The 22,857-nt window shown below is 33.0% G+C and overlaps 1 long non-coding RNA gene and 1 pseudogene across 1 annotated transcript; both read right to left on the bottom strand.

Annotated features, from left to right (window-relative positions):
• Positions 1 to 5,756: 5,756 nt before the first annotated feature.
• LOC104883241 (uncharacterized) lies at positions 5,757 to 17,546 on the bottom strand (annotated as a pseudogene).
• Positions 17,547 to 17,968: 422 nt separating this feature from the next.
• On the bottom strand, positions 17,969 to 19,399 carry LOC130590059 (uncharacterized). The gene is made up of 2 exons (XR_008967650.1): positions 19,280 to 19,399; positions 17,969 to 18,179 (listed from the first exon to the last, which is right to left on the bottom strand). It is a non-coding gene; the product is annotated as an uncharacterized LOC130590059 (long non-coding RNA).
• Between the last annotated feature and the right edge of the window lie 3,458 nt (positions 19,400 to 22,857).

The raw sequence follows: 22,857 nt of genomic DNA, 5'->3' as shown, positions 1-22,857 counted from the left end.
TGTATAATAATAAAGATACTTTTTGGCGCATAAATTTTGAAATCAAAGTGGCAGGGACATTTTGAATCCCACAATTATATGTAGAACCAAGACCATCATTGTTAACATTATGGCTATTAGAAGATGTACGCAACCAAGACATTGGAGATCTAACACAACCATCTCTCTCCTTGTTGATTTCGTCCACATGAGAACACAACTTAACACACTCATCTCCAATAATTGAAATGTCAACAAAGGATGGGGAAGAAACATTCGGACCCTTGGCACCAATTAATAACTCGTTTTCAGACCGTCTTAAGCAATAGAATAGTTACCCTATAACTAATACCTATATCAGAATCTTGGCTACAAGTTAGTCAAGATGAATCCCTTAATGCTAAAAAAAAGGTTTTCAATTTTGGAGAAGAAAAGGTTTTTGTGAAGGCAGTGGTGAAATATTCTTCGACATGAGGTTGGTGGCTCGAGATTTTTACTATAGTTTATGCCTAGGATTACTGAATTGTCGATGGAACAACACTATAAGAAAATATATAGGTGCTTTTGAGTCTTTTATTGCTGGAAATTACAATGGTTTAATGTTATTTGAAATTTCTCATATATGAGATTCAATGTACTTATAGTGTACCTATGATGTATGTGTGGTAAATATTTAATGTACATGTGATGTATTGGTATATGGCTTTCACATCTGTGTGTCTTTAGCTTTTAGCTAGCTAAATATGATGTATTGGTATTTTTACAGATTCTTATTAAAGCCGATTAGGAAACAAAATACAAAAGAAATTTTTTTTGTGAATGGAGGAAGGAGTTTTGCCTTGGAATTGAGTATTGAGTCTTTATTCCATTTAGTTCAATAACACTATAAATAAAAGGTTCGATAGCACAAAACATTATACACACCTGTCACTAGAGAAAAAAAGTGTTGCAAAAGGGAGGTGAAAAAGAAACTCAACTAATAGATTATTTTAAGCTATTTGCAACTACAACATACCCAAGTGAGCATCATTTTGGAGAAAAGTAATCAACGTAGATGTTCATCACATCCTTTGTATTATTTTTCTCTAATATCTTAGAATAGCTTTGGAATGGTGTTGTGTTATTTCACTTTGCATTTTTCGACCTTTTGAAATTGCCACTTCAACAAGTTCTATTTGCAAACTTTGCTTATTTTCAGAATTATTGGTTCCTTGAGTGCTTGCTTCTTCCTACCTTGATCAATATTTAAAGATTAATTATGTATGTGCCTTGTTTGAGTGTCGGTAAGACAATAACTATACTTAATATCTTACCTTATTGTCTTATTGCAGGTCTTTTTAAGAATATAGTTTATTGTACCATTAATAATCTGCATTCGCAGGCTATGACTTTTTCTAACCTTTTGGCGTCAGGTGGTGATCCAAGAGTCGGAAAATTAATCAATTTCGACCTAAAGCTATTCAAAATGTGTTGGAGATTGGAGATCATACATATGAGCATATTGATATTGTTCATGGTGGTATTTATTCGATGATGTACTCGAAAATGTTTATGGGGAAAGGAACTTCTTCATAGGATTCTACCCTAAGAAAAGATCTTCAAGGATGACTTTGAATGTTCAAAAAAAATTATGTTTCAAGAATGCTAAGGTGATGGTGAGCGAGTGACTTGAACACCTTCATGCATTTGGGAGAAATTTGTCAAATCTTTTGTAAAGAAAGGGAAAAAAATGTAGACTTTTACTAGTTTAGAATCTCTAGATTATATATACTGAGAATTTCATGTATGTAGAGTGTTTCTTTTCGGAATTAGTTGTACATGAGATTCGAGATCAAATATTTTCCTTCTTGTAGTTGTATGTATCAAACTTTGTTGTTGTTATTGCTTCATGCGTTTCAGATTCTAGAACAAAAGATTTGTAATTGGTGATGTACTTTTAAGTCATTGGTGATATACTTTTAAGCCACCATGATGTACTCTAGCAAACATAATGAGTCATGTCTCTTACGGAGTGTGTGTGCATGCAAGATTCGGAAATTTATACGTTGTAGCACCTTTTTTTCGTATTCTGTTAATTGTTCTTCACCAAACATATAAAGGTATCTCGGTCGACACTAGTTCTTGGTTTTCCACTATACATAGTATTGTTAGTAACCAAATAAATATCATATTTGTGGGGAGGAGGCTTATTCAAACTCTTAATTAGTATTGTTGGGGCACTCGATTTGATCTTTAGATGTTTAGGTATATTGTAACAGTAGTTCAAATTAGATAATGAAATCATACCCAACAATTTAAGAAAAATAGAGAGATAATAAGGGAAGAGAGCAAACGAAAGAGAGAGAGAGAAAGGATTTTATTAATTACAAACGCTCATACACAGTATATCTATACAAATATATAATGAGAAGTACAAAGAAATTACAATCCAACAACTCTTGTCGTAGCTAATGGCTTCAAATAGTATGTTTAATAACTTTCCTTGATTTCAAAAATAGTGCTAAGAAAATTTTAATTCATAGTTCCAGTTGGAAAGACAGAAGTCAGCACAACTTTGGTCTCCAACTACGCTTTCACTATCCCTGCATAAACATATTATCATATAGAAAATATGCATTAAGATAAATCAAGCTAAAAAAAAGATAAAAAAGAACAAAAGACCAACAATTTATTACCTCCTTAGATCTAACTCGAACCTCTTTCTCTTCCATGGAAGAGACATCCTTAACATTAAACTTATTGATTAGAGTAATCCCATAAATGGTGGACATATGTTTCACCTCCAAGTTATCCATTAACATATAAGTCATCACCCCCTTCACATATCCTCCACTCGATCCACCGCTCGACAACGTCGTATTTGTCGAACTTGTTGTTGGCTTGACAAACTGCACCAAGGAGTTCATGGCTCCTTAACCACAGTGACACTTCATCCCAAACCCTTTGTCGTCAGTTATGCAGGAGAAGTTATCACATGAACCACACAAATAGAGTTGTTTTGGAGCATTAGTATTTTTTGGAGCCTCATATAGTGACAACAAAGGAACATCATTCCAGTTTGTTTGGTAAAGGATGAAGAGTAAAATTCTAACATGTTAGCTTCTAACTATTCTTAGTTGAGGTGACTTCGAGCGTGACATAGGACAAGCTAACCTATGGCTTGCAGTTAACACATCCATATACAATGAGAAAAAACACAATGATAAACTTCTATAAAGCCACCATCAGACCATAGGTTTGATCATAGTGATGTACTTTTAGGCCATCAGTGATGGACATTGAAGCTATCTCTGATGTACATTCAAGCCATCGATCAATATACCAATTTCTTTCTATTGCACTCCACTCTATCATGCCTTAATTAATGTGAACCAAGTAAAAGTAACATTCAAGGACTAGTAACATAATAGCCATCTCATGTTCGATGCATGTAATTTGCAGGTGGTAGGTTTTTGACATAGCAGTCAAAACACCAAGTAGTTGCAAGTTGTCGTAGCATCTATGTGAGAATATATAACAAAAGTTGGAAAATTATCAGAGGTGCGTGCAATCACAGGTTGTAAAGCAGTTATTACTGATCATGCGCTGCCAACGTCGGCAGCTGACCACTATCACAGACACATCTCCATCTGTTGCCAGTTGATCTAACAGTCACTCTGCCAAAAAAAGTCCAAGTGGAAAAAAGGTTCAACACCTGATCTCACATCTCAGAATTAGAAAAGAAATTTTGTAAGACATTACTGGTGCAAAGAGGATTGAATTATGGACACTCAAGTTCAGATAGTAAGCTACACTATGAGGTATGTAAGCATGTAATAAAGCAGAGTTCTTTACATCCTATTCAGTATCAAGCTTCCTAAAATACTAAAATCAAAATTTCAAACCCAAACTATGACCAAAAGAAAATCTTCCTAAAGAATAGATTAAAGTCTCTCACTCTATTAGCCACTGAAGCATTATACATTTCCATCTCTATAGTAGTAGACTATCTATAATATCTTAGTTTCTCCATGTGACAAAGAAAGCCGAAATCTAATGTACTTTTGGTGTAGCACTAATGTACTTTTAGTGTTGCATTAATGTACTTTTAGTGTAGCACTAATGTACATGTAGTAAATATATGATGAACATGTTTTTCTTACACAAAATGTTAAATGTCAAACAAAATACAAAGCCCATATTTGTCTTATAAATAAGAATGTCTTGATATATACAACTCAAGACATATAGGGCTCAAAAGTAATGTCAAAAATAGATATTTCAAACTAATCTAAGAATTAAAAAATGATTATGAAATTGATTAAGTAGCTCATAGCCTCATATTCAAATCTCGACTACCTATATGCCACATAAAATAAAATTAAAAATCCCTAGGGACAATAATTGTCCCTGATGTCATGAAAATATCATAAACTCTTTCTGTCCTTTCTGCTAATATACTATGTGATTATACTTGATTTATGCATGGGATGGACCTAGAGAAATTCTTTGACCAGCTCTCTGCTTTCATGAAGGTCAATCAGCCCATGAAGGTCTATCAGTCCATGATGTTTTAAAACCTGTTAATTGAAGATGGATTCATCATGATATAAATACGTGGAGTTGACAAGTAGAAGCATAGCAGAATCGAATCTCACCACCCAACACTCAGGCAATCGCAACTTGAGCAGTAAAATCTTTTTTATCAAACTGAAAAGAAGCATAATAGGGTGGAAGCCCAATAAGTTCACTAAAAGGTTAGTGCTCTCAATAGATAATGAGAACAAAATAACCTGTAAAACATTAGCTCCCTACACACTTTTACATACAGATGGATGAAGAAGATACGAAGTGCTAGAAAAGTATTGAGTAGGCAAGATAAACGCTTGGGTATCTAAACAAGCAATCATCCTTTTACTATTCCAGCACAAGCCCTTATATACAAGTCTCAACATTCAATTAAATTGGTATTCATCAACAGGTAGTCTATAGGATCAATTTTATTCTATTCAACAAGCGTACATTGGATTCTAGCGGATTTAGGAAAACATAGCAGGCAAAGTAAATTCATAATATTTGCATCAATAACTTAAATAATTATTAATCCTCCGAAAACGTAATCTACAAATTCAACCACCAGGATCAGAACAAAAGATGCAAAATCAAAACTAAAATTAAGGAAAATACTCAAAACAGAGAGAAAAAGTAGAATATGAACAAAAATTCCAGTAACAATTTATCACCATCAAGTATAGTCTCTAAAAGTCCTAATTTTCGATTAAAATATGTGAAAATAATTACAGAATATATGAATTAATAATAAAATTTAAGTACATCAATTTTTAAAAAATCGAATTCCATAAATAACGTTTATAATTCGTACCTGTAGTACCTGATGATAATTACTTTGATGGATGAATTTCGATCTGCATAGAAAAGTTCGACTTTAGTTTGCAATCAATCGATCGATGATGAGAGGTATGGATTTTTGATTTTTTTTTCCTCAGTAAGTACGTACGGTTCACGCTTAATTACTAAGAAAATTGTGACTTTGTTATTACTGCTATGGCAAATCGCAGCCCTTAGTGTTTTTTTTATCTAACGCTTCTAGTTAATTCTCACATATTACTTTATTCTCACATAACTCATCATTCTCACCGGATCCCGACTCTATGTATATATTAAAAAATTATGAAAATACGATTATATTCTTACAAATGGAATCTATGAAAAGTTAAACTACTTTTATTAAAATGGTAAATAAAATCTCAATACAACTTAAAGCTATTATTAACCTCCTACATAAAACGAGCTATACTTCTAACGATTTTTGAAGCAAATTCATCAACCAAATCTTCATATTGTATGGTCTCCAAAAGATCATTCTCAATTGCTATTAAAGCTAATCCATTAAGCCTTTCTTGTACCATGATGGACCGCAAGTAAGACTTCAACAGTTTCAATTTTGAAAAGCTTCTTTCTGCGGAAGCAACTGTCACAGGAATAGTCAATAAAATTCTATACACAACACTTACATTACGAAAACAATCTATGCCCTTCAAAAATTTGAATATATCAATAGGTCCCATTTTTTCGTTGGGCAATATTCCTCTTAGAAAATCTAACTCCGCATATAATTCTTTCCCATTGATATCAGATTGATCATTATGTTTTAGTGCCTCTTCAAAATTATTACAACAAGACAAGAAAGTTAGATGATCCAATGATTGTAACTTGCGCAAGTCAAACAAGAATCCAAAAATACTTTCATACTCTTGATATTGCTCAAATCTCTTTTCAAGGGAAACAACGGCTTGATCAACAAGGTAAAGAAAATAAGTAACTCTAAAAGACTCCTCCCTAGATAGCTCAACTGATGGGGTATCTGAATTCTCATTAAAATTTCTCTTTATCCTAATTATACGTCTTTGAGAAAATATTGGCTCAATATTCATTACAATAGCAATTTTCTTAGCATTATCCAATGCATTATAAAAGCCAGTTTCTCTATATCCTTGAAAAAATGATATTAGCCCCTTTATTTTTTCCATAGCAACATCAATAAGCATATCTTTTGATTGTAAGAGCTTGCTAACTATATTAATTGCAGATAATATCTCAAACCAAATGATTATTGCCATTAAGAACTCAAAATCACCAAGCTCATTTTTCGCTAAGGATTTGCTTCACTTTTTATTTTAGAATCAAGATCATTTTCTGATACTTCAAGTAAAGCTTCTCTAAAATCTGACATTTGAGATCTTATAGCTTTAACACTATCTCACGACTCTCCCAACGAGTGGAATGAATGACTTTGGAGTCAATCCTTTTACATTATCTTTCAAAATTTGCCACCTTTTAGTAGAATTTGCAAAAATTGTATAAATTCGTTGAATAACTCCAAAAAAATCTTTAGCTTTACCACATGAGTTAGCCATATCACACAATGCTAAATTAAGACTATGACAACCACAAGGAGTATAAAATGCTCTCGGATTAATGTCTAAAAACTTCTTTTGAACACCTTGTGTTTTTCCTTTCATATTTGATCCATTATCATATCCTTGTCCTCGTGCATCAAATATGTTAAGATCAAGATTTTTCAGCTCGCTTTGTAAAACATTAAAAAGTCCTTGGCCAGTTGTATCATTCACATTTAAAAATCCTAAAAAAGATTCCTCAATGCTAACAGAATTTGAAAAAACATCAACATATCTTATTATCAAAGACATTTGCTCTTGGTGGCTAACATCGGGTGTACAATCAGTATCACGGAGAAATATTTTGCTTGTTTGATTTTTTTAATGATTTCAGTTTTATTGCACAAGCAAGCAAAAGTATTAATCGTTTTGGATGTTATGGCCAAGATAATGCAAGTGAACATCGTCATTTGTAACACGTCTTACATGTTCTTGAACAACAGGGTCAAACTCTGCTAACATTTCAATTAAACCCAAAAAGTTACCATTGCTATTTTGGTACAATTTCTCTTTAGAACCCGAAAGGCCAAACTATGTTTAGCAAGGAATTTCACTATTGAAATGATTCTTTTCAAAACATTCTTCCAGTGCTCTTTCTCTTTTTCAATTAGATTTTGAGCTGTTTTATCTATAGTTTCATTCTTATTTAGCCTCAAACGCAGCTCATACCAAATAGCCATATTATTAACATGTTCATGCCTGTCTCGTGCTCTCTAAGTCTTTCACCAATATGTGCCCAATCACTAAAACCCTCGTTCGTCAATTGACCTCTACCAATCCCTCTTTTGAAAACCTTACAAGAAAAACAAAATACTTTATCAAGCTCTTTTGAATAGACAAGCCAATCTCTATCGCACTTCTCCCCATTAGATAAAACTCTAGTGTATAAATTAGCAGTAAATCGTCTAGAAAATTTGTCTTTAGGACCCTTCACAATAGAAATATCTCTTTTAGGACCTTTCATTACTAATACATCAATCATTTTAGAATCAAGGGCATCCCAGTTTCTTGGATCAAATATATCAAACAAAGGTTCAAATGAGGTTTCTTGCTTTTCATTATCATTACTATTATCCTCCACATCCTCATCATAGTCATTGTTAGAAACAACATTTTGATTATCCAAATTATCATTTTCAATAGCACATCACTCTATTATCCGAGTCCACATTTTGATTCTCCATATCAACATTCTCGTTAGTAACCTCATTTTCAAGAATTTCATCATTTACCTTCTCAATATTTTGATTATCAACATGAATATGAGGCTCTTTTATAATAAATTTATCAAGAGCTCCTCTTTGGGATTGAGTTAACTCCTCAAGCCTTTTTTTTTTCTTACGTTTTTCATACCCATATTCATACTTTCTAGTTTTAGGAGGCATAGAAAAAAAAACAACTAAGGTGTAAATCACACAATCAATAATTTAACACATAAGTAAAAGTAAAAAAAAAAAAAGAGCGAAACAACATTATAATTAAGCAATAATACTCCAATTTGTGATGAATATTCCCCAATTAATCAATAATTATCCAATGATTTCAACCTAAAAAAATCAAAGAAAAAAATCTCATTAAAATATACACAATATCATTAATCCTTAAAATTATAAAAACAATTGTTATCTCATTGCAACCACACAACAAGAACAAAGCTGTGTACCCAAGATTGCCTTTTAACCTTTATAAGACTTGTGCTTTCCCCCATATAAAAGCTTTTAGACACTTCTAATGTTGCCCTAAACTTACTAAAAACTAAATGAGGGAATTGAGGGAACGAATATGCAATACTAACACATCCAAATATACCTTAACACCTAGATTTTGCAAGATTAGTAAACCAAAAGCTAACACCTAACTTTTGCATATCTTCCCAAGTCAGTTCAGTAGGTAAAATAATACTAAACAATATTGCGTCACAATCACTCAATTAGAAAGGAAGGCCCAGACCATCAACCTAGATTTTGTTTTTGATAATTTCAGGTTATCTCTTCTCATTACTGAATAAAACTTGCATATTACATCATCATCTTAGAAAACCCAACACACAGGCAACATAACAGGGCCTATATTCGCATAAAGCTACAACAGTACATAAGACCATCAACCTAGAATTAACCACTAATTCTTCAACTGATGGAGTTTTGTTGTACCTCCTACAATCCTACGAAAATCCAGTTGCTAATTTGGGGTAACTTATAATTAATTTTAAAATTGATATTAATTTTGTCCAAATACATCACACAACCATTTCAAACCAATATATTAAACACAAAAAATTGATAATTGATAAAATTAAACACAATTGATGAATTAAATAATTACCTCCAAATAATGTACTAGTGAATGATAACTAGCAATTCACATGTGCTTTCCCTTCCGATCACAACCTGCTGCAGCCTTTCAGAATCAACACCCACAGCCCACAGGCCCGTCGACTGAACGCCAAAAATCTTCACCCACAACCTTCACAACTTATTTTGTCTCATCATCTTCACAATTTCTTAGAATCTTCACAACGCTACAGCACCAATTTCCAGAAATAAAAAATTGACAAAAAGTTGAAGATATGAATATAATTTATTTTGTCTCAGAATTAATTGATAATTGATGACAAAATAGAAATGAGTTCGAAATATATAAAGAGTGAAAAACTTAGTCGTTAATTGAAGATTGAATGAATAAATCTGAATTGATATTTTCATATTTTTTGCAACGGTTGATAAGGAATGAGTGAGAGAAATTTGGGAAGTTGTTAAGAGAAATTGAGAAAGGAAGGATTTAGAAAATTTTCAAAAGATAACAAATTTCTGAAAATTGGGAGAGAATTTAGGGGAAGTTAGAAAAAGAACGTGGTTTGGGTTTGCATTTTGCACGCAAGATTTAAGGAGGAAGACAGAGAATTAAACCAATTTTTTTTTAAAAAAAAAGAAGTTGGGCTGCGATATTTTGGATTGGGCCCTCAAAATTTTGGGGCCCTATGCTGATGGCATGTTTGCACAGGCCATTGGTCGGCCATGTATATATGTATATATGTATATATATGTATGTATATGTATGTATATATATATGTATATACATATATACTGTAATAGCCCTGTTTTTAAGAGCGTTTATTTAAAGGCTAATTATAATTATTAAGTTAATTATGTTTGGAAAATCTTATTTTATTTGAGTTATGGGGTATGAAATTTATTTGTCGTATTGTAAAAATAATTATTTTCTTAATTTTACGAAATTATTATTAGTAATTCATATATTGAGTTTTATGTGAACCAGTTTAGTTGTATTTCGCCCAAAATAGAAATCCAAAGTCCAACCCCACCCTTACCCTTGTCGGTTTAGTTTGGCTTATCCAAAACTCAAACCCCTTATGGGGCGTTTGTTTAGGGGGATTAGGGGGTGGGAATGGGATTTTATATCCTCATGGGTAGATATCCCATGTTTGTTTGAGGGGATGTCTAAATTCCCATGTAAAGGGGAATGGGATTAAATTCCCTCTTATCCCACCAAAATAAGACATGGGGGGGGGGGGGGGCAGGTATTAGGGAGGGGGGATTATTTCTGATTATGTCAAAAGTCAAGTTTACCCTTCATTAAAAAACATTTCGCCAAAACTAATTTCTTCTCTCACCCGTGAAAAACCCCAAACCCCAAAAGAAAATCAAACTTTCTCTCACCTCTCTCGGTGGAACCCGACCCCCTTTCACCCTCGCTTGCCGTCGATGCGGTGTGCGCGGTGCTGCTCGCGAGCCATCACGGCTCCGTGTTTCTCTCTCTTCCCTCGAAACTCTCTCTCCTCATCGCTCCTCTGTTCTCTTTGTATTCGCTGAAGCTACCGTGGTGTTCGTGTTTTCTCTCTCCGCTTTTGTTTGTTGCTGCTATTAGTGCACCGCCGCGAGCTAGCCTCGTCTCGTCGTCCTCGTGGCTGCTTCGCCAACCTTCCTCTCGCTCCTCTATTACGTTGTTGTTGAGATTCTGTCGAGTGTTGATGGTTGATGCTCCGTCGTCGCGGTGTTGGCGTTCTGTCTACTGCCACCTTGAGCTAGTTGTTTGTGCTGCCTTATTGGTACTAATCCTTTTTCATCTCTTGGTTGTGTACTATTCAGAGTTTAGAATTCTGATTAGTGAATTGGGTATGATATTGTGGTTGATTGAATTATGTTGTGGTAATAATTGTTGTTGTTGTTGATGGTGATGGTGGTGTTATTCTTACATTAATATTATGGCTGGCGGTGGTCGTGGTTCTTCAGTTGTTATTACTAGTGTTGTGATAGTCTATTTAATTAGATTGTTAATTCCACTAAGGGGGTGTTTGGTTCATAAAGTGGTATGGGTTTGGAATCAGGAATGAAATCAAGGTGGTATAGGTTTGAAACTTGATACCTAATACCATGTGTTTGGTTTTATTTGGGAATGGATTTTTTTTCTTTTATTTGATACCTTGAGGTACTGGTATGAGCCATACCCACCTACCCCTTTGGGTTTCTAAACCCCATACCTTATGGGTTTGAGGTAATGGTTTTAAATCTTTTAATTTTGTAAACAAACACTAGGTATGGGTTTTGCTCATTCTAAACCCATACCTCATACTAAAATCATATGAACCAAACGCCCCCTAAAGGAGTTTACATTATATGTTAGTAATTGGTTGATATAATATATTACAAAAGTGTTCTCTTTTGTAATTGTGTCAATATGATATGAGTTTAGCTTCGGCTTGTGGGTAATTTAGTTTGTTTAATTTGTCATACCAATCGAGGGAGACTAGTTAAGAAGATATAGTTAAATTACTCTTTTTGTTTTGAAAGTTAGTGTGAATAGCTATTAATTGTGTGTATTATAACTTATGGATTTTTGAACTAGTTATGGAGTCTGAGCTAAAGATTGACAATCAAGTTTCACTCATCTTAGGAGTCTATTAATAAAATATGAAGAGAGTAGTAGATAGTCTAATCACTTATAAATTAAAGTAATGTTTTTCTACTTGGAAAGCAAATCTAGTTAATATAACAATAAATGGTTCCTAAATTGTTTAGGGTAAGTAGATTAGTGGTTAATATTAATGAAAATCAGTTGATGTGGAAGTTTAATCCCTAGGATGAATAGAAATGGTTAATTATGTTACAGAAGTCTTAATTTTGGCTTAAATCTTTATTAGTGTTTGAAGGCGACTTGAGTATCAGATTAATATATTAATGAAATCATGTTATGAGTTTTGTTTCTGCGATTTATGGAAGTCGTTTGTATGTTATTGATGTTAGTTACCAAATTATGGATTAAATTATTAAGGTTGTACTCAATAATGGATTTCAGTTCAATGACTATAGATGGAGTAAAGTAATAAAGTTAGATTATCAGATTAGTATCTACTAGTTTATATTAGTGCTTGAGTTCAACTACATAATAAATATAAGTTGTGAAATACCTTAAAGAAGCCTCAAATATATGTTTGAGTAGTACTCTAAGGACATGAGTTTAACTTGGCCTATGTGATTATGAGTAGACTATTGTGAGTGAATACATCGTTGATTTTGTAATAAGTATTTAGCTAATAGTAACTCCTTCATATCAATATTGTCTTAAGAACCTCAAGTTGGGCTGTGTAAGTTAACTCTCCCTAGTTAATTCTAGGTGAGAGACCTATTGCCAGTATGGTTGATGCTTGATAATTATTATTATCATTATTGAGATGAGTCTATATAGGTATTGGTGAAGTGAAAAAGAATACGAACTATCTATACGCAAAAGTATGCATTGTATGGAGTTGGTTTAGTAACTCTCGTTAGTTAATTCTAGCTGAGAGACCATTTGCTATTGTTGTTGGTATTGACCAGATATGATTGCTTATGAGTTGTGGTAATTTATAAGTTCTATGATTGAAATTGAGTTGAATCTAGTTACATAACTACACTGACCTTGAAATTCATAAGAAAGCACGATAGCATGTGATTATAGTTTTCTAGAGTGAAGTCTTCTAGTGTGGTTGGTTAAGCAACAACCGTTTATAATTAATAAAGCTAGCGGATGAGTTCCAAGAATGATTGGTTGTATTATGAATGATCATCGAAAGGAATCTAAAAGGGGAAAGTAGCCTCGTCTGAGTCGACGGATGAGGTGACATGAACAGTGCCCCATGGACTGTGAACCTTGGGGGCCCCACAGGGAAACCTGCCCATTGCTCTGTGAGGCGATGATCGGGCGTTATATCAGGTAATGTGAAACCTGTGGATGGCTGATGAAATCAGCGGAAAAATGTACTCCGGACTAGTCGCAATTATTGGCCAAAAGTAAAGCGAATGGTTGGGTGACGACCCCCACTATCGGAGTGTAAGCTTTATCTCCTCCGCTGCGTTCTCTTTCCCCCTGGTTAAAAGGAATGTCATCAAAGTATGAAAGTTATATCAATAATGGATTCTCGATAAGGAATCGTATCGTGGTAAGTTGTTTCGATATCAGATTCTCGATAAGGAATCATATCAGGTAAGTAATGAATGTTTATTCAGTATATGAATATGAATATCGATATTGGTTTCCTGATAAAGAGGCATCTCATGGTAAGTGATACTAACATTAGATTCCTGATAAGGAATCGTATCTTGTTATGTGGATTCCCGATAAGGAATCGTATCTCGTTATTGGATTCCCGATAAGGAATCGTTATGATGAAAGTTGTTATGTTATTTATTGCCTGATAAGGGTTCGTATAGGACAATATAAGAGTGATTGATAGAATATGAAAGCGTACTTGTGAATTTCTATTAAGAAATCGATTAAAGGAAGTAAAGTATATTACTTATATCAAAGTTGGTAAACCCAGATTCCTTATAAGGGATCGTGATATGTTGAAAGGTTGACTAATTAGTTTCTATATGAGATATGTAACTGTTATAAGATTGTTTGAAGTCACGTTGTTGGGTTTGCTGTTATGTGAACGACGATGTAGTAGAAAAGGAACAATTAGATAAATATGTATAAGTATGTTGTCAACATGAGTTGAGGTGATGCATGTTATGACAATGTGATTATGTTGACTGCTGAGTCGTTTTCTTATAAAAGCCACCAAAGCATGTATTACTCTTATTTACAGGTTTAGTACTTAGCTTTGCTGATGTGTGTATGTTATTTTGTCATTTCTGTGGCCTGTCACTTGGTGGGTGGCAGTTTTCTTAAATGTTTCAGGTTGAAGCCGTGAGTTAATCTTTTGCAAGTTGAAGCCGTGAGTTAATCTTTTGCAAGTTGAAGCTAATATGAGACGGTGTATTATCGTAGTTGTTACCAAAGTGAGGGCGCTTAACTTGTAATAGTTAGTTATCAAACTTTTGTTTTAATTCTTTGTATTTAAGAGTCGTTAGTGCTCCTGATTCTCTATTGGTTGTTGCTCCGCAAAAGCGTTGAGGTTAATGAACTCTGGGATTTGGAAATATTTTATTTATTGAAACTGTGACAGGCTCATATTATTTTTTGCTTTAGCGTTGTCCTATTTTCAAAGGAAATTCTACCGAATTTTCTATAGAAATTTATGGGAATAAAGTCTGAGAATCAGAGCATAGTTGTAATACTTAATTAATTTGAATAGAGTTAGGAATTGAATTCCATACTCTCCGATGTAGTTCGGTGAGTATGATGGTAATAGTCCGGGTTATCTCGACCAGAGTTTCTTTCGCTGTGCTTAATCCTCTATAAGCTGGTCGGGAGAATTCGGGCTGTTACATATACATATATACATATATATACATATATACATATATACATATATATACATATATATATATATATATATATACATATATACATATATACATATATATACATATATACATATATATACATATATACATATATACATATATACATATATATATACATACATATATATATATATATATATATTATATTATTATATTATATATTATATATATATATACATACATATATATATACATACATATATATATACATACATATATATATATACATACATATATATATATACATACATATATATATATACATACATATATATATATACATACATATATATATATATATAACCAAAATGTATATATACATATATTTACAATAAAATACATACCAATTTAACTTATTTCCAATTTTCAGAAAACGTATATATATATATTATATACATATACATACCAAAAATATACTAAAATTTCCAGTTCAACAATGGAGAAAAAAAAATTACAAAAAAAAGCGAAAAGCAATTACTAAACGAAGTATAAAAAACTAAATCTAATTAAAAAACGTAAATTACATAAACTGAACGAAAATAATAAATAAAACCGAACTACATCTAACTAAAAATGTAAATTACAGAAAATGAACGAATATTACAAAGAAAACTAGATCTATTATTGCAAAAAAAAACGAAAGAAAAATCGTAAATTACAAATGAACTATAATTGCAAAAACGAAAGAAAAAACCTAAATAAACGAAAGAAAAAACTTTAAAAAAACTAGATCTATAATTGCAAAAAAACGTAAATTACTAAAGATTTGTTGAAAACGACGACAATAGAGGGGATGTCGGTTGCGCGGCCGAAAAGTTCGCTTCACTTGCGCAGCTCGTGGCCGTTTGTGGTGGTTTGTGCCAGAAACGACGAGCAATTGAGAGGGGACGAAGAAACGACGAGTAATTGAGATGGGACGATAAAACGACGAGCAATTACGTAGATCAAAGAAAACGATGAGCAATTGCGTAGATCGAAGAAAGCGACAAAGAAAGTGTGCAATTGCAATTGAGAGTGGGCGTTTGAGAGAGGGAGTGGTGGCTGAGTGAGATGCTAGGGTTAGGGTCTAGGGAGGATGGAGAGGAGAGAGAGAGCGGAGGGAGTTAGGGTTTGATATTTTTTTTAGGGAGGAGAGAGAGAGGGTCGGGTATGGTGGGGAGTTATAAGGAAATGTTGGGCCTTCATTTTGAGAGTTGGGGGAAGAAGAGAGTGGGCTGGAGTTATATGAATGGGCCATGCACGCAGATAAGGAACATGGGCCAGACTTCAATCTTCCGTTTTTTTATAGAAAAAATAATATAATCTGATGCGGTCCATTAAACCGCATCAGATTTTAAAAAAAGCGCATCAGTTTTTTAATCTGATACGATCCACAAGAGGACCGCATCAGATTTTTCTCCCAGCTTTCCTTCCCAATTGTTAACTTGATTTTCTGATACGGTTTTGTAAAAATCGCATTTGTTACTAAGTGACAAATGAGGTTTTTTCCACTAGTGGTACTTGTTCTTGATGATTACATTGTCCAGTTCCCTATAGTCAATACATAACCTCATACTCCCATGCTTCTTCTTCACAAACAATACCGGAGCTCCCTAAGGTGATGCACTAGGCCTAATATAACCCTTATCCAGCAACTCCTACAATTGCATCTTCAACTCACTCATCTCAAGTGGTGCCATTGTATAAGGTGCTTTGCAGTTCCATGAACTAAGTTTATGGTGAACTCAACAACTCTTACAGGCGGCATACCCAAAATCTCACTCGAAAATACATCCATAAACTCATTCATAATTGGAACATCTTAAATATTCACCCCAACCTCTTTACTCACATCCTGCACAGTACAGAAAAATTGCTCACACCCCTTATTCATTAATTTCCTCACTTGCATTGTAGAGATAATCCTAAAGTTCTTAGGCTTCCCATAACGTCTATAGGAGGTCAATTTTCCCAATGGGTTTCTTAAAACTACTTTCTGAACCTCACAGTCTATGTTGGCCTTGTAGAAACCTAACCAGTTCATCGTAAGAATAACATCTAGGTCTCCCAAATTGAATTCTATTAAATCTGAAGGAAATACACAGTCTCCTATCTTCATAGGCAAATTCTTAGTACACCTTATGATCTCTCCAATAGGTACACTAATAGGAAAATCAATTACTTCAAAATCTAATGACCCCAAACTCTTAATGACAGACGATGAAACAAAAGAGTAAGTCACCCCCGAATCAAACAACATTTTAACGAGACGAAGTTAATAGAAAAAGTACTAGTAACTACGTTACACTCCTTACAATTGTAAATCCTACTAGGATGGTTCATGTTATGCTCCTTACAATTCTAAATCCTCCCAGACTGACCCTTATCATTAAAGCGTTAACTATTCCTTCATTGGAAATTCTCATTCTCATTCCTATTCTTGTTGAAGTTTCCCTAATTTCCTTCAGCATTAAAATCTTGCCTTTTCTCAAATTCTACAACATTTTTTTAAACACGCCTCAATTGAAGACCATAAATATGGGTAGCTCTCCCATAAACAACATCTAAAGACACAAAGGTCTCACCACCTAACCCCGATTGAATTTTCTCAGTCAAACCTTGCTCAAACCTTTGAGCCTTTAATTCCTTAGTATCTACTACCTCAGGTGCAAACCTCGACAATGCTATTAACTTTGATGTAGTACTCAAAGACAGTCATACTCCTCATGCTAAGGATTATGAACTCCTTAGCCTTTTGCTTTCTCATAAATGCAGGGTAAATTTTTTCTCTTAAAGCAGCAATAATGGATTCCCAATAATTAAACACTTCCACAACACTAAGTATTTCCATTTTCTTTCCACCATAAGTCAGCCTCATCTTTAAGATACAGTACAACTTGGCCTACTTTCATACACTCAAGACAATTCACAACCCCGAAAATCTTTCCAAACTCCCTAATCAAATTCTCTAAGAAGGTAGGATCAACTTACCCCTTAAAGAATGGTGTTTTACCTTGGCTAGTTTCTCAAACATGTCCCCAGCAAAATCGGGACGCTCAGCTCTTTCCTGAGTCAGCTTCTCTGCCAAAAGGCGAATAGTTGTAACAGCCCGCACTTCCGAGCTGCTAGCTAAACACACTTAAGATTTACTAATTACAATCAACGCTTAATTAACCTCAAATTAATATTTACTCGCAGTCGAAACATAATCTTTAAAACGATCCTGGACCTGTGGGTCAGGGCCCACAACAACAAACCACCTTCAATACCAATTAACAGATTACATAATACCTTACTCGATTCCCAAAACAATATAATATTTTATTCTCAAATAAGAATATATACTCCTAAATACAACCTCTGAATAACAATTTTAATTATAATGCCATAACCAAATTCATCCTTTTTGATCAATTCTGAGCCTCGAACACACCTTGCAAGATTACTAACAATGAACCCTGCCCCCACCAGGACAGGTTCCAAGAACAAAATCAGAAAAACTGAGTACACACTGTTCAACCAGAAATCCACTTTAGTGCCTTAAAATATACTCGTATCGTTAATTAATTTTCATAAGATTACTCCATGTATTCAAATAGATGAATATCGATATAACAAAACCATACACATTAGAAATAAGATGAGATGATAATCTATACTACTATAACAAAACCATATATCTTCCAAATGAAACAGACAACTATATATTTCAATTCCATAAAGCAGTTCTTCGTTACCTATTTTATAGATAAATCCTTTCGAAGATATTTTTCTAAATCCAACTACTTAATCAATATTTCAGAACACTTTATTGAGAGTGTATCTCTCAATATAAAATTTTTGTACAATATTTCAAAATTTCTACATAAACCCCTTAGTCGTTGCAGCAACCAAAACGTTTTTCATATATATAAGAAACTAACTTGGTAATTGTTCGAAAAATAATTCATCTTTTAAATATATCGCTGGCATAGCTTAATCACGTAATAGAAATCGCTGGCAAGTACATGCAAAAACTTATCATAATATAACATAACACAATATTCGACCTTATCTGGTCTTAACTCATATCTGAGTCATTTCCCTCCACCTGTACCTTGCCCACCATTCATTTTAGTTCATAAACTAAGCCAGCTAAAATAATTTTGAAATCATTTCCTCATCATCATACTCAAATCATATTCCAAGAATACTTTATAGCTTCTATAATCGGGGAACTTATACGAATAGAGAGGCTACACTACCATCTCTAAAACTCATGGGGACGTATCCCCTATCAACTTTGTACTGCTTGCAAGACTTTCTAGGTCATCACCCACAAAAGAGCAATACCCGCTCAAACACATAATGAGCAAACCTGCTCTACAAATGTTGTTTACTTCCCTTATAAAATAAAACTTGTAATATCAAAAATATATATACTCAAAACTTGTACTTAAATACTTATTCGCAATACTTATACTTAAATAAACATACTAAAATAATTATAATTTTAGGTGTTCACGGTTGTAAAATATATACATACATAAATATATCGAGCTCAACACAAAAAATGCATGTAATATACAAAATATCAATTCATATTTCGAAGGTGGAAGGACATGTGTGTACCTTTCCTCAAGAACAACTATATACAACCTCCAAGGATCGAAACTTGATCTCCATCTTGAACTCCATAAATTATGTCCATGATCATATCAATAAAACAAAATAAAAATCAGAATATACTCATACACTTTTATACTTGAAAACTAGTCATCATTTGCTTTGACTAATTCATTCCCGAATTCCACTCAATTACCATTCCAATAACATTTATGAACTAATCCACTTCTTTCCATTATACTCAACATCAACTTCATAAGATAACTCTAATCAACTCATTCCTCTTAATCACATAATATCATTGCAAGTTCAATTTCTCCAATCCAACTCTAGTTTGACATAAGATTTTACAAAACAAGACCAAGTTCAGAATATACTTAATTACTTAAAACCAAATCAACAAGCTGATTTTATAGTTTACTTAACAAAATAGAAGATTATAATATAATTCAAAATGAGTTTCAATCTAAGTAATTGAACAAAAGTTCTAATCTTTAATCTCAACAATCCAAATAATACCAATTCCAATCCCATAATCTAATTTTGCAAATCAACAATAATTTCAATTGTACTTGTGAAAATCAGAATTAATAATAACATATACATCAGATTATAATTGATGAACAAGGGTCAGAACTCTAACCAAAAAATTATACCTTGCCAAAGGAATTCAAAATCGGGTAAAAAATCAACAACAACAATGGCACTGATGAACAGCAACAGCGACGCATCAAGAAAATCAGCAGCAGCACCAAACTTGCAAAGGCCATAACTCACAGCACCGAACTCCGAAGTGGACGATTTTTGTGCCTAAATTCAATAACTCAAAGAGATATAAAACTTTGATGCAGAAACAAGGAGCAAATTTGGATTGCATGTCGGAGAAAATTGCAGAAACAGATTGATGAAAGCAGAGGAGAAAGAAATGAAGGTAGCAACACCAAACTTGAAAAGGCTACAACTTAATGCTCCAAACCCCGAATTGGATGATTTTTGGGTCTAAATTCAATAACTAAAAAAACTCTACAACTTTAATGAAGGAAGAAAGACTGAAATATGAGTGCATGTTGCTTGAAATCGATGAACAGAACAAAGTGAGAGGAAAGAAGAGATTTTGGGGTTTTCCTCTTTCTAGAACTCCTCAGAGAAGTAAGAGAATTTTTCTCCATTTATGGTGTTTTGATGAAGTTGAAAAACTGAAAAGTTGAAACTTATCTCCTTTTGACACCATGAGAAAAGATGAAGATATGGTTGTGTTGTCTTTTACAACAATTGACACAAGTAAATGAAGAGATAAAATGAGAGATTTGTTTTTCTTTCTTTTGCTTTAAAATACTCAACTCAACTTATTTCAATAGAACAAAACTAATTTCACATTTGTACTTAAGGTAAAATTAATTTTATAAGTAATTTATAATTCTCAAAATATTAGCATACTAACATTATCATATAATTAGACTTAATAAAATGTAATTAACCCTTAATTGATGCTGCTGAAAAGTATAGGCTATTACAATAGTAGCAGCTAAGTCGTTACCGTTGACCATTTTATTTCACGACCTAAATTTTAACGTAACTCTACTTTAGGTTTCGATACATAACTTACATGCCATTCTCTAGGAAGCCAACATTTGATTTGATCATACAAGATCGTCTCATGAAGTTACAATAATACTGACTTCACACACTATGGACCAAGCAATCATATACTCACGCATGAATAAATATTCACATTAATAATCACATAAGGATCAATTGAAACCAATCAGAAAAAGTAAATTATTCCCCTTTTTACGTACTAAAATATATTCTCAATACACTCAAATAACTGAATAATAACTTTTATCCTCAAACAATAATAAGAATATGTTTTCCAATCCAAAATAACCAACTTATTCCTCAACAATATAAATATGCTAAATAAGAAAATTCAAACCATTGTAGCTTAGCTACTTATTCAACTACTAAACTTAAAACACAAATAAATACTCTATGGAGTTACATTATCATTCCTATCCTTATTTTCTTTATACTTTTATGGAGTAAACGTTTCATCTTCCAAGTCTCTAGAGTCTTCACTAGAATAATAATAATCTGAATTCCTAGGTCTAGTAGATCTTCGAATCCTTTTGGGTTGAGGTCCATCCTCTTCTCACTCTAAATTACTAACATCGCTAAGATAAGATGTCCAAATAGCACTATAAATTCCCTTTCGGGTATCCTCTGGCATGATCAAACTCTTTAATTATATCATCATCGCTATCAGGCATGCCTACTCTCAATATACGACGCATAATGACTTCTAGGTTGGTATAGCTATCACTGTCAGACTCATAACCTCCATCATTTTCATCATCACTCAATATAATAGGGTTGTAGCACCTCATTACTCTAGTATCTTCTCTATCATAAATTGCTAGAGGTCTACAACAAATAAACATAACTTCTATAAGCAATTGGCACTCTCACTTAACGTAATTCCCAACAATAAACAAAAAGTAAGCACAACCAACAATATAAGCATAAGAATATAAACAGTTAGCAAGGAAAAAAAATATAATCATGTTAAGCTAACTGTTTAATGCAGACATATATCTATCCTATATGCCCTTCCTATATTACCTCTTTCAGAAAACAATAACGTAAATAATATAAACTAGATGTATTAAAATGATGGATAATTAAATAATATTATATAATTTTCGAATAAAAAAAAGAAGCATCGAAAATAAAATTATAAAAAATCGAAACCAACTTTTCGAGAGAGAATTTTTTTTTCGGAACAAAATTTTCGAATAAATTTTTTTAGAACTAATAAAACAATAAAAAAAATAATTCGAAGCTAAATACTTGACACCTCGAAACATGTTTCAAAAATTAATTTAAACACAACGAATAAGTAGGAGCTCAATTCTAAGAAATTCATTATAAAAAACTAGCTAGTTAGGCGCCTAAAATTTTAAAACAAACCTAAAGCTCCCAGATACCACTTTGTAACACCCCGATAATTCCCTCTTTTCCAAAATATCTTCTCAATATAAAACTTATAGAATCATCAAAGCATTACCGCCCGTGTTAATAACGTATCAGCTTATTCAGAATTTTGCTGCGAAATACATAATAAATAACTTTATAATTGAAATTTAATTGACAACAAAGTCAACTTCAAAAGCCAAACAACAACGTCAACGTTAACTTAAAACCAAACCAGCTATAAAATATCTAAACTTATGTACGATAAATAAATAATTAACCACACAAGCTCTCCATTCCCGAACCCAATAATAATGCATCATCTTCAAACCTGTAGATGGCAATACACTATTGATCTAGAAAGTCTGCTCACCAAAATGGCTCATCACAGCATCAATAAGGTATAGCCATGATCAACACACACAAATAAAAGCACGTAAACAGCAAAGTTGAGTACTACATAACAAGTAAATAAATAATTCCTAACATGATACGAATAAATAGTAAAAAGGGATAAATAATAAATCAATAACTTGCAGATAACTTTTACTGAACTAAACTTTAACAACATTCTTACTTTAAATGGAATGGTCACCGAACCGAGTTGTCTA

The sequence above is a fragment of the Beta vulgaris genome, chromosome 9 (assembly GCF_026745355.1).
Source record: "Beta vulgaris subsp. vulgaris cultivar EL10 chromosome 9, EL10.2, whole genome shotgun sequence".
Classification (NCBI taxonomy): Eukaryota; Viridiplantae; Streptophyta; class Magnoliopsida; order Caryophyllales; family Amaranthaceae; genus Beta; species Beta vulgaris.
Note: the sequence above shows the minus strand (reverse complement) of the source record. Positions and strands in the feature narration are given on the sequence as shown.